This window comes from Grampus griseus, assembly GCF_964374135.1.
Source record: "Grampus griseus genome assembly, chromosome: 14".
Lineage (NCBI taxonomy): Eukaryota > Metazoa > Chordata > Mammalia > Artiodactyla > Delphinidae > Grampus > Grampus griseus.
In genome coordinates this window covers 66916215-66929962 of record NC_139008.1, presented here as the reverse complement: position 1 = coordinate 66929962, position 13748 = coordinate 66916215, and positions in this window count along the sequence as shown.

Genomic DNA, 13748 nt, shown 5'->3' with positions numbered 1-13748 from the left:
GAAGGGTAATCCAGAGATGAGAATAAAATTTGATAAAAGGCCCAGAATAGGAGTGATTCACATATGTCCACGAACACACATCACTCACATACACTGCCTAGCATAGCATCCACCACAAGGTACTTAAAAATGGAATAACTGAATAAACTAATAAATTAACAAAGGAAGGAAGGAAGGAAGCAAACTAGAAATTAGGTCAAAACCCAATAAATGAGAGAGACAGAAGTATAACCCACAGTGAGACAGACACAGATGCACACACCCAAGCAGGGGTGTGAGTTCACACTCACACACAGGATGATCCACTCACAAAGGGAGGGCCAAATCTGTGAGGGCTCAGAGAGAGAACTCGGAAGCTAGGAGAGAATGACGAGCACAGCAGAGCAAGGTAGGGAGGCAGAGGGGGGAGCTGGAGTGGAGGGTACAGGAGGAGAGCTATGAAGGAACAGACTTGATAGGATGTGGTCACCGTTCAGATACGTGCACGTAATTCATGAGCATTTATAGAGCACCTACTATGTGCCAGACACTGTAATGAGCAGATTACGACAGGGAGCTTCTGTTGTAGGAGATTCAGCTCCTCCTCTCCCAGGACTGATCTTCTAGTACAGGAGACAGAAAAAGGCCACGTAAGTTAGAAAGATAATTTCTGATACTGATAAGAATGAAAAGGAGGTTAGTGCAGGGTGGTGAGACAGAGCCCAGGGGGAGGGGAGGCATGATCAAGGAAGGCTTCCCTGAGGAGGTGGCATCTGAGCTGAGAACTGAATGACAGAAAGGGTGGAGGTGGCAGCCTTGTGAATTTCTGGGAGAAGAGTCTTCTCAGGCTGAAAGAATGAAAACGGCTAGAGCCCTAAGACAAGAATGAGCTTGCCATGTTTGAAGAGTAGCAAGGAGGTGGGCGGAGCCAGACTGAGTGAGTGAGAGAAGAATACAAGAGATGAAGCTGGCAACATGGTCAGGGCCAGATCCTGTTAGACTTTGGCACAAAGCTTGGGTTTTACAGTCGGTGCAGTGGGAAACCATTGGAGGGGTTTAAGCAGGCAGTGGCCCGATCTGATTTATAAGATCCCTCTGGTTCTGAACACAGGAATAGAAGCAGGGAGCCCAGGGAGGAGGCTGGGTTATTGTCCCAGAGAAATGATGGGGGCTTGAGTTAGGATGGAACAGGTGGCATGAAGAAAACAGAATGATTTGGAAGTTCAGTCAATGAACTGACCACGAGTATGTATGAAATGATGAGGGTAAAAAGGGACTCCTGGATAACTTCCAGGGTTTCAGGGTGGTGTAATTTATTGATCTGGGGAAGAATGAGGAAGGAACAGGTTTTCAAGGAAGATGGGATGATTTCAGCTTTCGGTGTAGTGAGTTTGAAATGCGTGTTGGGTATCCCTGCAGAGAAGTGAATGAGCAGTAGAGTCTGGAGTTCAGGGAAAGGTAGAGTTTGGGAGTGGTCAGAAAACAGAGAGTACGCCAAACTGTTGAATTGGAGGGGTTGTGTAACTGAAGAAGAGAAGGGGGCCATTTAGAGATTGGGGGAAGTGGGAGGATCCAGCAAAAGAAATAGAGAGACCAAGAGGTAAAATCAGAGAAATGTCTGAGAGCCAAGAAAAGTGAATGTTTCAAGACTGAGGGAGTGTTCAACCACATCCAACATTACTGATGGGACAGGAAGATGAGGACTGAGCACTGAGCATTGGATCTGACGAGATGGAGGTCACTGGTGACCTTGCCAAGAGTAGTGTCAGTAGTGAGGTCAGGGTGAAAGGCTAATAGAGGGGTTAGGGAAAGAATGGTGGGGGCTGACTTCCAAGGTCTTGCTGAGATCCAAGACATGCTCTAGTAAATGAGGTGGAATGACGACAAGCGATGGCTTGGGAGTAGGATAGCTGGAAGCTGGGACTTTGGAATTGGAGCTGCTGTTGCAAGGTCAAAGATACGATCATGGTTGAGCTCGAGTAGAGAACAAGGTTGTTAGCACTTGGGAGGTCAAGAGCAGGGTGTTGGCTACACCATCCATGTGGGTGGTGAAGTCATTAAGGAAGGCCACAGGACTAGGAACAGAGAGAAGAACCAGGAAATACCATCCTCGGTGACTGAGGGGACACAATGGGAGACCGGAAAATGACCATCCCAACAAGCAGGTGGAGTGAAGAATGCAGAGTCACGAGGGATGCGGAGGTACCACCCTCACGATAGGGCACAGCGTGGTCTTGTTTACCGACCCAGGGAGCCCAGCAGGAGGAGCGCCTGTAGGGAAGATGCTGAGTCCACTTTGGGACACATGGAGTGGCAGGTGCCTGGAGGGATAGCCAGGTGGAAGCATCTAGGAAATGACTGATCGTACAGATCTGAGGCTCAAAATGATGATCAGGCAGGAAATGAAACCTCAGGAGTCATGGTATTTGAGTGGTTATTGAGACAGGGGGCAGGGAAACAGGTGGGAAGAGAAATGAGAAGGGCTGGGGACACAGTCTAGGGATGAGGGAGGGCAACGATACATTGTTTTAGGTTCCGATGGTGGTTGTACCAGGTACTGAAGTGAGGGAGGCGAGGTGGGGGGTCAGGCTTGGGGAGTGGACGTCAAGGGCTCATTTGGAGCATGTTAGAGTTGAGTTGCCTGTAGACTCCCACGTGGAGATGTGGGTGTAAGAGTCTAGGGTTCAGGCTGGGAGTCAACCGCATGAGGCTTGCTGGGTTTTCAAGTCATAGGACTGGATGAATCAAGATTCCCAAGGAAGTAAGGAGAGAGAGACCAGAGGGACACAGAGAGAGGATATCCAAAGACTGGGTCATTGGCTCACCAATATTTCATCAGCACTTACAAGGGGTTCCCCAGCTTTTCTTCAGTGGCCAGTCATGAAAGACAGGAGAGAGATGGGGATGAATGTCCTGGAAACTGAGAACAGCGCTGAAATGCTGCAAAGACTAAAATTAAAATGTCCATTAAATCTGGCAGCATGGAGGCCGCACCAATGACCTTGATGGGGGGCCGCTGAACACAGTGTGGGGAGGTAGGGCTATTTGGGGTGGAGGGCAACTCTTCCCGCAAGCTTTTCTGAGAAGGGAGGAGAGAGAAGGAGCTGTAGTTAGGGAAGAGGTGGGGTCACGGGGAGGATCTTTTTTCTAGGATGGGAGAGATTTGCATGCTGGCTGGAGGGATGCAAATTTTTTTTCAGAGGGTAGCCATCCTTCCAAAAGTACAGCATGTAAGACAAGGAGATGGAAGCGGGTACTGAGAGGAGGACGAGGAAGAGAAGAAAGGCGCACCCACTGGGTCATTCATTCATTCACTCAGAAAATCTCTAATAACAGCTATCCATGTAATCCTTAATAACAACTGCGGATGGTGAGGCTGGCCCTTCCATAACAGCTTTTCAAAATTCATCTAATCCTTGTGATACCCCATGAGGAACGTGCTGTCTGTGGCTTCATTTACAGACGAGGGGACTTGGGAAGGTGACAGGTGTTGGAGTAAGAAGTGGAGGGATGAGTGCAGAGGTGGGGGGCCGGGAGGGGGCTACGCTGCAGGAGGGGCTGCGCAGGGGCTGCTGAGGGGCTCCCGGAGGGAGCGTCAGCAGGAAGCCAGACAGATGGCTGTGGGCTGCGGGAGCTGAGGAATCAGAGATGACTCTGGGCTCCTGGCTGCTGCCCCCAGTAGGCGCTAATGAGAACAGGAGAAACACATGTTTGGGGGCTACAGAGACAAGATGGTGGGTTTCAGGCATCCGTGGAGAGGCCCAGATGGAGACACAGGCTGGCATCATGTCTTTATCCTTGTGGACTGCAGGAGCAGGGGATGCACTGCCCAGGGAGAAGGGGCAGAGTGAGGAGACAGCAGGCTCAGGGTAGGACAGGAGATGCCGAAAACAGAAAGACTTCAGGGCCCTTGACACTTTGAGAGAAAAATGCTTAATATCACCTCATATCATTTAGAGGGTGACTCTAGAGACAGACATCTTTGTCCAAAACCCACCTCCACTACTTACTTGTTGTGTGAGCTGGGACAAGTCACTTAACCTCTCTGAGCCTTGGTTTCCCCATCTGTAAAATGGGGATAATAATAGTATCAAGAATCATATTGTAAGGGTTAAATGAAACATACAGGCAAGGCACTTAGGACAGTTTCAGACGTGTAGTAAGCCTATGTGAGATTAGCTGTTGTTCTTGCTGCTGTGGTTATATTCTGTCTCACTCTGCCCCTGAATACCCACAGCCTTTAGGAAGGCAGATATACAAAAAGGGAACAGTGATGTGACCTGAGATTTGTTTTAACAGCCACATTTATGAGAGAGCCCAGGAGGAAGCCATTTACTAATACGGGGTCAGGAAAGACGTTAGTGAGGAAGGGTCATTTGAGCTGGGCCTTGAAGGATGCATACGAGTTAGCAGGTGGAGGAGAAAGGTTTATTCATTCTTCCAGCCTCTCTCCAGCATCCCCCGAGTGCCTCGCTCATGCCTGGCCCTGTGCTGGGTGGGGGAGGCCAGAGCTCCAGAGAGGAACTGAGCGCCAGACTGGCTCCTCCTTGTGTCACTCCCAGTCTCGTGGGGGAGACAGACATGGGACAAATAGATTGTTATAGGAGAACATGGTAACAGCAGCAACAGGGATATTCCCAGGAAGTTATGGGAGCTTCAAGGAAGGATGCCCCCTTGGGGGTGACAGGAGGGGCACCGTAAAGAAGCAGAGGAGGGAGAATGACAAAGGAAGGAGAACTGCATCCCAGGCCAGGCACGGCCATAGCCAAAGCCTTCAGGGTGGGCACTCCGTGTTGTGAAGGTCACTCGTGTCCCCAGGCTTCCCAACCAGCCTTCCCTCCCCCATCCCCACTGCCCGCAGGCCTCCCTGATTTCCCTCGCTCCCTAATTCCTTGAGTATCTATCGGACACCTCAGAGGAGCCACACCTGGGTGGGAGGGAGGAAGGAAGGAAGGGACCTGTGGGGTAGGGTGAGCTGTGATTCAGCCGGAGAGGAGAGAGGATGCCAACACAGAGGCAGCGGCACTAACCAGCATGCACTGGGCGCTGCTGCAGGACCGCACTGCACTGAGCATCCTTGACGTGAGCCGTCCCACGGAGCCTCAGAACTCTTGTTGTCCTCACGTTGCTCTGAGGACCAGCATCAGATGCGAACAGGTGCTGGGCACCAAAGTCCAGAGGCTTGTTTATCTACTGTGTCTCGGTGAGAGGCAGGAGGCACAGGAAGAACCAAATGGAGAGGAGACGGCTGAGTTCTCAGCAGGAGGCGACCTGGGCCATGGGTAGAGGCTGGGAGGGCTCAGACCACCCCACTCCTGCTGCCCGTGAACCACGTCCCACTTCCCGGCCCCCAGCCCTCACAAGACTGAAACAAGAGTGAAGCCCCTCCCTGCCCCGGCACCTGGTCCTCTGCCGCCCTCGTCTCCCGGGCTGCACGAGGAAAAGCTCCCAGAACCTCTGTCCCATGTCCTGGCTCCACTGCGTTACCCACGAAAGCCCCACCCGCAGCCATCAGCTCTTCTTCATTCTTAAGCAACCCAAGAACAAAGTGACAAGGGCAGAAAAAGGGATGGTGGGACATGGAAGGCACCCAGCAACCTGAGGGAAGCAGCAGAAGAGAGAGAGGGAAGGGAGGGGAGGGAGGATGGGCTCTCTGTCTCTCTATCTCTAACCAACACCCCTCTGCTATTTTTTTCTCTGGATTTCTCTGTCTAGCTTCCTCTCCTCTCTCTCTCTCTCTCTCTCTCTCTCAACACACACACACACACACACACACACACACACACACACACACACATCAGATAAAGCCCCAGAAGGAGGAAGGGAGGGATGGAGGAGACTGTCAGACAGACAGAACTTCCCAGACAAAGACATTCAGACCATTCAGACAGGCTGACAAAGACAGACACACAGGGGTGTCCCGAGTGGAGACGCCCAAATGCTCCTGAAGGAACAGAGAAGTAAAAACAGTGAAATCAAATTTGCAGAGAAAAACTCACGCCAAGAGAAAAGGTTCACAGATACAAAGAACATTGCAAAAAGATCTCCAAATATTAATAGTGGTTCCTTTCTCTCTGGGAGGTGGGATTACAGGGGATTTTTATTTCATATTCTTCTGCACGTTCTTTCTGGTATTTTCCACCTTCTTTGTGGTGAACACATATTACTCCTGAAACCAAAGGAAAACAATAAATGTCATTTCTGAGAGAAAGAAAACATCCGAGGCAGGGTGGCGGATACAGCCTGCCAAAGAAGCAGCGAGAGCGTAGACCACACGCGCACACACACACACACACACACACTCCTCCACAGACGCTTGCACACTCACGGGCTCACACGTTCACACACTCCTCCACGATCGCAGTACTCCCGCACACACACAGGCCCATTCTTTAGGCGCACAGCATGAACAGCTAGAGTGAAATTCCAGAAATCTCCAAGGAAGGAAAAGGATGGAGAGGAGGAGGAAGGAGAGGCAGACAGGGAAGCCTGGAGAAGGATGGACAGACACACGCACGACCCTCTAGCCCAGGGCATGACTCAGCACAGCGGCTGACAACGGCCCCCTAATGCCCTCGTTTTTCTGATGGTGGTTGTGGTTCTTGGGTTTTTCTTATTACAAAGGTAATAATGCAACTTGTGTTCCTGGCAGACAATTTAGAAAAAATGATGCTCTGTTTTTTGAATGAGCAAAAGAACTTATGAATGGGAGTGACCGACGGAGACAGAGGGAGAGCAAACTGTGAGGAAACCACAGAGAGGAAGTGAGAGAGGCTGAGAGAGGCAAAGGCCTGTGGAGGGACACACACACACACACATGCACACACGCACACACGCACATACACATGCACACAGGCGCACACAATGGGACAAGAGCAAGATGGCGATTTTGAAAGGCTGCAGAGAGAGGGAGGTGGCCAGCAGACAGTCAAGCAGATGGGTGTCCAGGGAGCCAGACACATGGACACAAGCCCAACATGCACCCCTCGAAGCTCACACAGAGTGGGGGGCAAATTTCAGGGAGGCCTGAGTGGCGGGAGGGAGACCCGCCATCCCACAGACACACACTCCTGGTCTGGGCATCCTCAGGACGGGCTTTATGAATGAATGAATGTGGATATCCGTGAGACCCCCCAGGGGGAGAGAGAGCTCATGCAGACAGAGACAGGCACCCAGAGACAGAGGCACAGGCTGAGAGAGACGCAGAGCGGGGCTCCGAGTCAGACCGGAGACAGTGACAGAGACTGAGAGAGGCAGAGAGTGCGAGACAGGAGGAAGGGCGGTGGAGGGGGCATGAGGGGCACTGCGAGGTGGGGCCCTGGTCATAGTCCAGCCCAGGGTCCGCTCCCCAGCACGCTTCCAGGGGCCCCTCCTCCAGGAAATGGGATCAATAGGGCACTTCTATTGTTTTCTCTGTGCTTTTCTGTATTTTCTAAAAGATTATTAATGAAGATGGATGCATTACTTTTCGGATCAGGAGAAAACATGTGCCTTGAAAGAGAAAGAAAACTGGTACAGAGACTGAATGGAGATGAAGCTACAGAGAACAAGCAGGGGAGCGATCAGACACGCCCACGTGCGCCACCCTCCGGGACTGAGGGCAGACCCGAGGAGGGGGAGCAGGGAGCAGTGGGGGGCAGAGGAAGTAGGCAAACTGAGGCTCTGAGCCCCAGACTTCCAAACATACCTGCACTCACACAGAGAGGACGAGCTCCTGGAGGAGACTGCGGGCACATTTGTGGATCACCTAGTGTGCACGGGAGCCTAGGGTTAGGTTGCCTACTGCAGTCTTGGGTGGCAAGTCTGGGCTGACCCAGAGGCCCGGGCAGGGGACGGTCTCCCAGAGGAGGGTCCCAGAGCCCAAAACCTCAAAGCAGGGCCCGGGGTGGGGGAGATGGGGAAGAAGGTATGGGGCAAAGGGGGAAGCTTGAGCACAAGGACAAAGGCTTGGAGGAGCAGAGGGCGTGAGAGAGAGAGAGGAGCAGAGAGACAGAGGCACAGAGGCAGAGACAAGCGAAGGAGGCTGAGAGCCTGGAAGAGCTCAGAAGTTGGCTTTGTTTGCTGTACAAAGAGAGTTAAGGGATTTAGGGCCTGGGGGTTTGGTGTTGTTTGTGATCCCTGGGAGGAGGGAGAAGCAGGAAGGCCAGAGAGGAAACCAGTGGAGCCTTCCAGGGAGAGATGGGGTGCCCTGACCAGGGTTGGGGGAGAGGTGGGTGGATGCGTAGGGAACAGCATCTGCAGGACAGGTTACCATGGGGGTGGGGGGAGGGTCAGGCTGACCTGAGCAACTAGAGGAATGACAGGGATCCCCAACTCAACGGAGTCTCAGGAAGAGAGGGTGAGGTTAGATTTGCGGCTCCTGCCAGATGTGTGGCAGGGGTGTGAGGACCCCTCAAGCATGATGCCCCAAAAGGGGATGGAGTCAGAGCTGGGGGTGCCATTGGGAAGACAAGCCTCCCCAGGCAGGGTGCCTCTGGGAGTTCCAGCAGGTTAGGGGCAGGTGAAGGGAGTGGAAGGAGACCCGGATGTGAAGATACACTCACAGACACACACAGACACACTCACAGACACACACAGAGACACACACAGAGACACAGAGGTCGGGAGGAAGGGGAGCCCGAGAGAGGAGGAGGGACTGAGGGAAATACGTGGCATGAAACAGTCAGAAATGGACACATCTGGAAAAATCGAGGAGGAAGGATAGGGAGGCCAAGAGACAAAGAAAAAGGGCGAGCGTGGCGGGAGTGGAGAGACAGAGATGGAGACAGTGCGGGGCAGAGAGGGAGAGAGGGATAAAGAGCCGTGATGGGGAGAGAGAAGGAGAGACCCAGAGGCAGAGACAGAGCTGGACAGACACACACACACACACACACACACACACACACACACACACACACACACACAGAGGCTGAGAGGCGGAGAGTCTGACAGAAAGCCCAGAGAGGGAAGGGAAGTGGGGAGGGGGCGCCCCTCTCCCTTCTTCCTCCTCCCTCTCCCAGAGCAAGGGCAGGCTTCTGTAACGCCTTAGAGACAGAGAGGGAACGGGCTGGAGGGAGGGGAAGAGAAGAGAGTCACACACACACACACTCACACACAGCCCAGCGCATAGGAGGCTCACAGAGTGAGCACAAAAGCAAGAACCCCGCAGAGACGGGGCCAAGGAGGGAGCTCCTCTGTCTCTGTCTCCCTCTCCCTGTTTCATTGTGTGTATGTGTGTGCGTGTGTGTGTGTGTAGAACACGTTCAAAGAATGACAATGACCCCCAAGGCTGGAGCAGAGAGAAAGCGAGGAGTCCAGTGTGGTGGACAGACAGAACAGTACACACACTCACACACACACACACACACACACACACACACACACATGACAAAGCATTTGATGCTTAAAGGGAGCACAAAGCCACCTGGTGAGAATGCCAGGGGATGGGTCTGGGCGGCGGGTTTGGGGGTGATGGAGGAGGGAGGAGGCTGAGAGGCAGGCGGTGGCGGCTGAGGCCTGGGCTTCGTTTGGGGTAGGGGTGGGGAGCCAGGGAGTGTGCAGTGGGTAGACAGACGTGGTCAGAGGCATGTTTGAGAAGGTGCTGGTGTCTGGGGAGTTTGATCTGGGGGAAGCAGGGATGGCCGGCCAGCCAAGGGGCAGCAGGAAGCAGGCTGGCAAAGGGGAATGGCAGTGAGATTGAAGAGGTAGTCATGGTAGGTGGCTCAGGAAGGAGGGAGATGCAGCCTTGGGAGTCCAGGGTGTGCAGTCAGCCAGGGGTGGCCCAGATCATCCCAGGAACGGGAGGGCCAGGAAGGGGAGGGCCCAGTGTCCCAAGACAGGAGGGCTTTTGAGACTCAAAAAGAGGCAAAGTGGACAAAGTGTGGTCTCTCCTTACAATTAAATATTATTCAGCCATAAAAAGGAACAAAGTCCTGACACACACTACTACGTGGATAAACCTCAAAAACATGACACTAAGTGCAAGAAATCAGACTCAAAAGGTCACATATGGTAGGACTCTGTTTCTCTGAAATGTCTGGAATAGACAAATCCACGGAGACAGAAAGCAGATTGGTGGTTGCCGGGGACAGGAAGTGGGGAGGGGAAATGGGGAAATGCAACTAAATGCCACTAAATTGTTCACTTTGAAACGGTTAATTTTATATAAATTTCACCTCAATAAAAAATTTTTGTTTTATTAAAAAATAAAAACTAGTTCACCAAGCAGGCACGTGAGGAAAGGGATTTCCAGGTGGAGGGACCAGCGCCTGCAGAGGGGTAGCGGCGTGCAGGCACGTGGGCGGGTGGGAGGGGGTGTGGCAGGGGGAGGGGCTTGGAAGCATGAGGAGAGGAGATGGGGGGGTGCTTGAATACTTCTTGGAGGTGGGAGCCTCAGCGACCTATGAGGTGGGAGAGCTGTGACTGGTCCCCCCTAGGGTGAGATCAGAGACCGGAGACCACAGAGGAAGCAGGTATCAGCCACTTAAGTGGGGGCTGGTGAGGTGTGAGCAGCGGGCGCTGGGGTTGAGGGGTGATTCAGCCAAGGGACTTCGGAACCAGTTAGGCACAGGTGAGAGCAGATTGGGTAGCGAGGTGGGAGCTAGGGATTGCCTCCCTGGGGACTGGGTGGGCAAGAAGAGGCACGGCCCTGCATCCTGGCCAGGCAGGGTTTAGAAATTAGGTTGTTCAGTCAGTCAGAGAACATGTACTGAGTGACTTCCACGGGCCGGGCAGTGTTCTTGGAGCAGGAGACACAGCACTGAACAGACACTCCATGCCCTCCTGGGGCCTACAGCACAGTGGCAGAGAGGATAGTGTGAGAGATGGAAAATAAACCAAGAAATCCACACATAAGATGATAGCTGGGGGACTTCCCTGGTGGCGCAGTGGTTAAGAATCCGCCTGCCAATGCAGGGGACACGGGTTCAAGCCCTGGTCCGGGGAGATCCCACATGCTGCGGGGCACCTGGGCCCGTGCGCCACAACTACTGAGTCTGTGCTCTAGAGCCCGCGAGCCGCAACTACTGAAGCCCATGTGCCTAAAGCCCGTGCTCCGCAACAAGAGAAGCCACCGCAATAAGAAGCCTGCACACTTCAATGAAGAGTAGCCCCTGCTCGCCGCAACTAGGGAAAGCCCATGCACAGCAACGAAGACCCAATGCAGCCATAAATAAAATAAATAATAAATTTATTAAAAAAAATAAGATGACAGCTGGCAGGAAAAGTGCTTTGAAGACAAAGACAGCAGGAGGAGGATAGGGGTAAGGAGAGCTAAAACGGAGGATGCTGTGTTAGACTAAGTCACCAGAGAGGCCTCTCTGAAGAGGGGACTGTGGAGTGGAGACCTGAGGAGGTGGGCGGGCACACAGATCTCAGGAGAGAGCTCCAGGCAGAGGGGACTGCACGTGCAAAGGCCCTGGGGTGGGAGCAGCACCTCTCATTCAAGGAGAGGCAAGGGCGGGGTGGCTGGAGCAGAAGGGGTGGCAGGTGGGGGCTGGTGGTGAGGAGGGAGCAGCAGAGCACTGCCTGGAGCCAAGGGCCTTCCGTGTGGGTGATGGTGAGTGCCTGGGTTCTGCAGGGGGCGCCCCTCAGGGAGATGGACCCTAATAAGGACAGTGGGACTAACAGAAGGACAAGGAGGACCTGTCAGGCCCAAGCGCTGCCCGCTCTGCCCCCCGCAGGGTTGGTTGATGGAGATTTGATTAAACCCTGAAAGTTTCCCCAACAAACTCACTCAGCAACCGAAAAGCAACAGGAGGGGCAAAAGAGTGAGGAGCTTTGGACAGACTTACACAGAGGCAGGCCTGACCCCTGAAGAAAGGAGAAGAAAGCTTGAGAGAGCCTCCAAGGGAGAGCGGGAGCGGCGAGGCGAGGCCCCCATGCTGCCAGGCGCCAGGGATGACGCACACACCCGACCCACGCAGGGCTCGCGGGGTGTGACACACCGCCGGCTCTCAGGCTGGCGAGGCTGCCAGGGGCAGATGGTGACGTGCAACCCCGACAAAGCCCCCAGGAGGGGGATGCAGAGAAGGAAGAGGATGGGGAGGGAGACACGTGAGCCAGATGGGCGGGCGGTGGGGGAATCTGTGGCCAGACAGACAGACAACGAGCCCCCAGAGAGAGAGGGAAGGACACACAGACAAAATCACCCAGACAGATCCCTCCACTCAGAGAGACACAGCCAGAGACACAGTGACCCTCACAACACGTGGAGACACAGCCAGGAGGGCCCTTCCCTGAGATACACAGACAGACATCCCGCATACACTCAACACTGCACACAGACAGGAGACAGACACACGCACACACAGACACATAGACAGACAGCTGCCTCACAGCAGAACACACACAGAGACCAGCAGACACTCCCATTCACACAGGCAGAAACAATCAGAAACCCAGGTCAGGACACACAGACCGTCGGATAAACACACAAACATATCAACACAGAGAAACAGATACATACACACAAATACAGACAACAGTCAAACACACACACAAACGCATCCACGGACACACACAGACTAGGACCAGATACTCACACGCACTGGTGCACAGGGACAAACAGACAGACCTCACATGGACAGAGACACACAGCCCCTCACCCTGAGTAAGACAGAAACACACACACTGATGTTGGGGGAGAGACGGGCAGGACACCCACAAGGGCAAGACGGAAGGACAGGGAAGTTGATAGAAGTGAGTAGATGAAGGTGCCTGCCCCCCCCACCCGCCGCCCACCAGGCTCGGGGTCTCCCCTCCACACCAGGGTGCCCAGTCACGGATATGCTTTTGACTCTGAGGCCTGCCGCACAGCAGGGGCTGTTTGTCCCCATCATGGCCTCCCACCCTGCTACGGGGCAGCAACTATGTTTGTTGACTGAAGGCACGACCAAATTTGCCTGATGTCATAGGGTCACTCTGGGGGGCCAAGTGCAGGCCGGAGCACCGCAACAGGTGACAGATGACAGGGAAGCTGGTGCGGGGCAAGACATGGAAAAGGAGCCGGCAGGGAAGTAGGGGGAGTGTCAAGGGGACCGTGTCCCCGAGGTGCAGCGTCAGACCCCGGTTTGCTGGAAGGTGGGAGAGGCCACGGTGAGAGCCATTTCAGGGCCACCAGACAGGTAGGGAGAGGGAGGGGCCGACATGAAGACAGCCCTAGGATGGGATGGGAAGACAGGTGGGGAGACGGACTGCGGTGGGTGCACGGGTCTGGGGCTCAGCTTGGCTAGAGACCCCGATGGCAGCGGGGTGCCTGTGGACCACATAGAGTTTGCAAAGGGGGCTGGGGAGCTGCGAGGGACAGGAAGGGGAGGGCCAGGCCGGCACACACACACACACACACACACACACACACACACACACACACACACTGCCAGCCAGCACCCACCCACCCTCAGAGACAGCGAGGGAAGAAAGGAGGAGAGAGAGAGAGAGAGAGAGAGAGAGAAATAGAGCCAGGCTCACCTGGAAAATTCTAGATAGAGCCCCCAGGAGTGGGAGAGGAGGAGAGAGAGGCAGAGGTGGGGGAAGCAGGAGCGAGGGGGAGGTAGTGGGCGAGCAGGACACACACAAACACACTCTCACGCACACATACACCCCTGCAGTGATGCACAGAATGGAAGCAGAATTCAATAATGACTGGGAGAGGGGGCGCAGAGCGGAGAGAGCAGAGTGGAGCAGCGGGGGGCAGGAGGGGGCGGAGGGAGCGAGCCAGACACACACAGCCCCGTCTCAGGAGGTATTCAGTAATTGTTGATCGAATGGAGGAACAAACACGAGGGACTCTC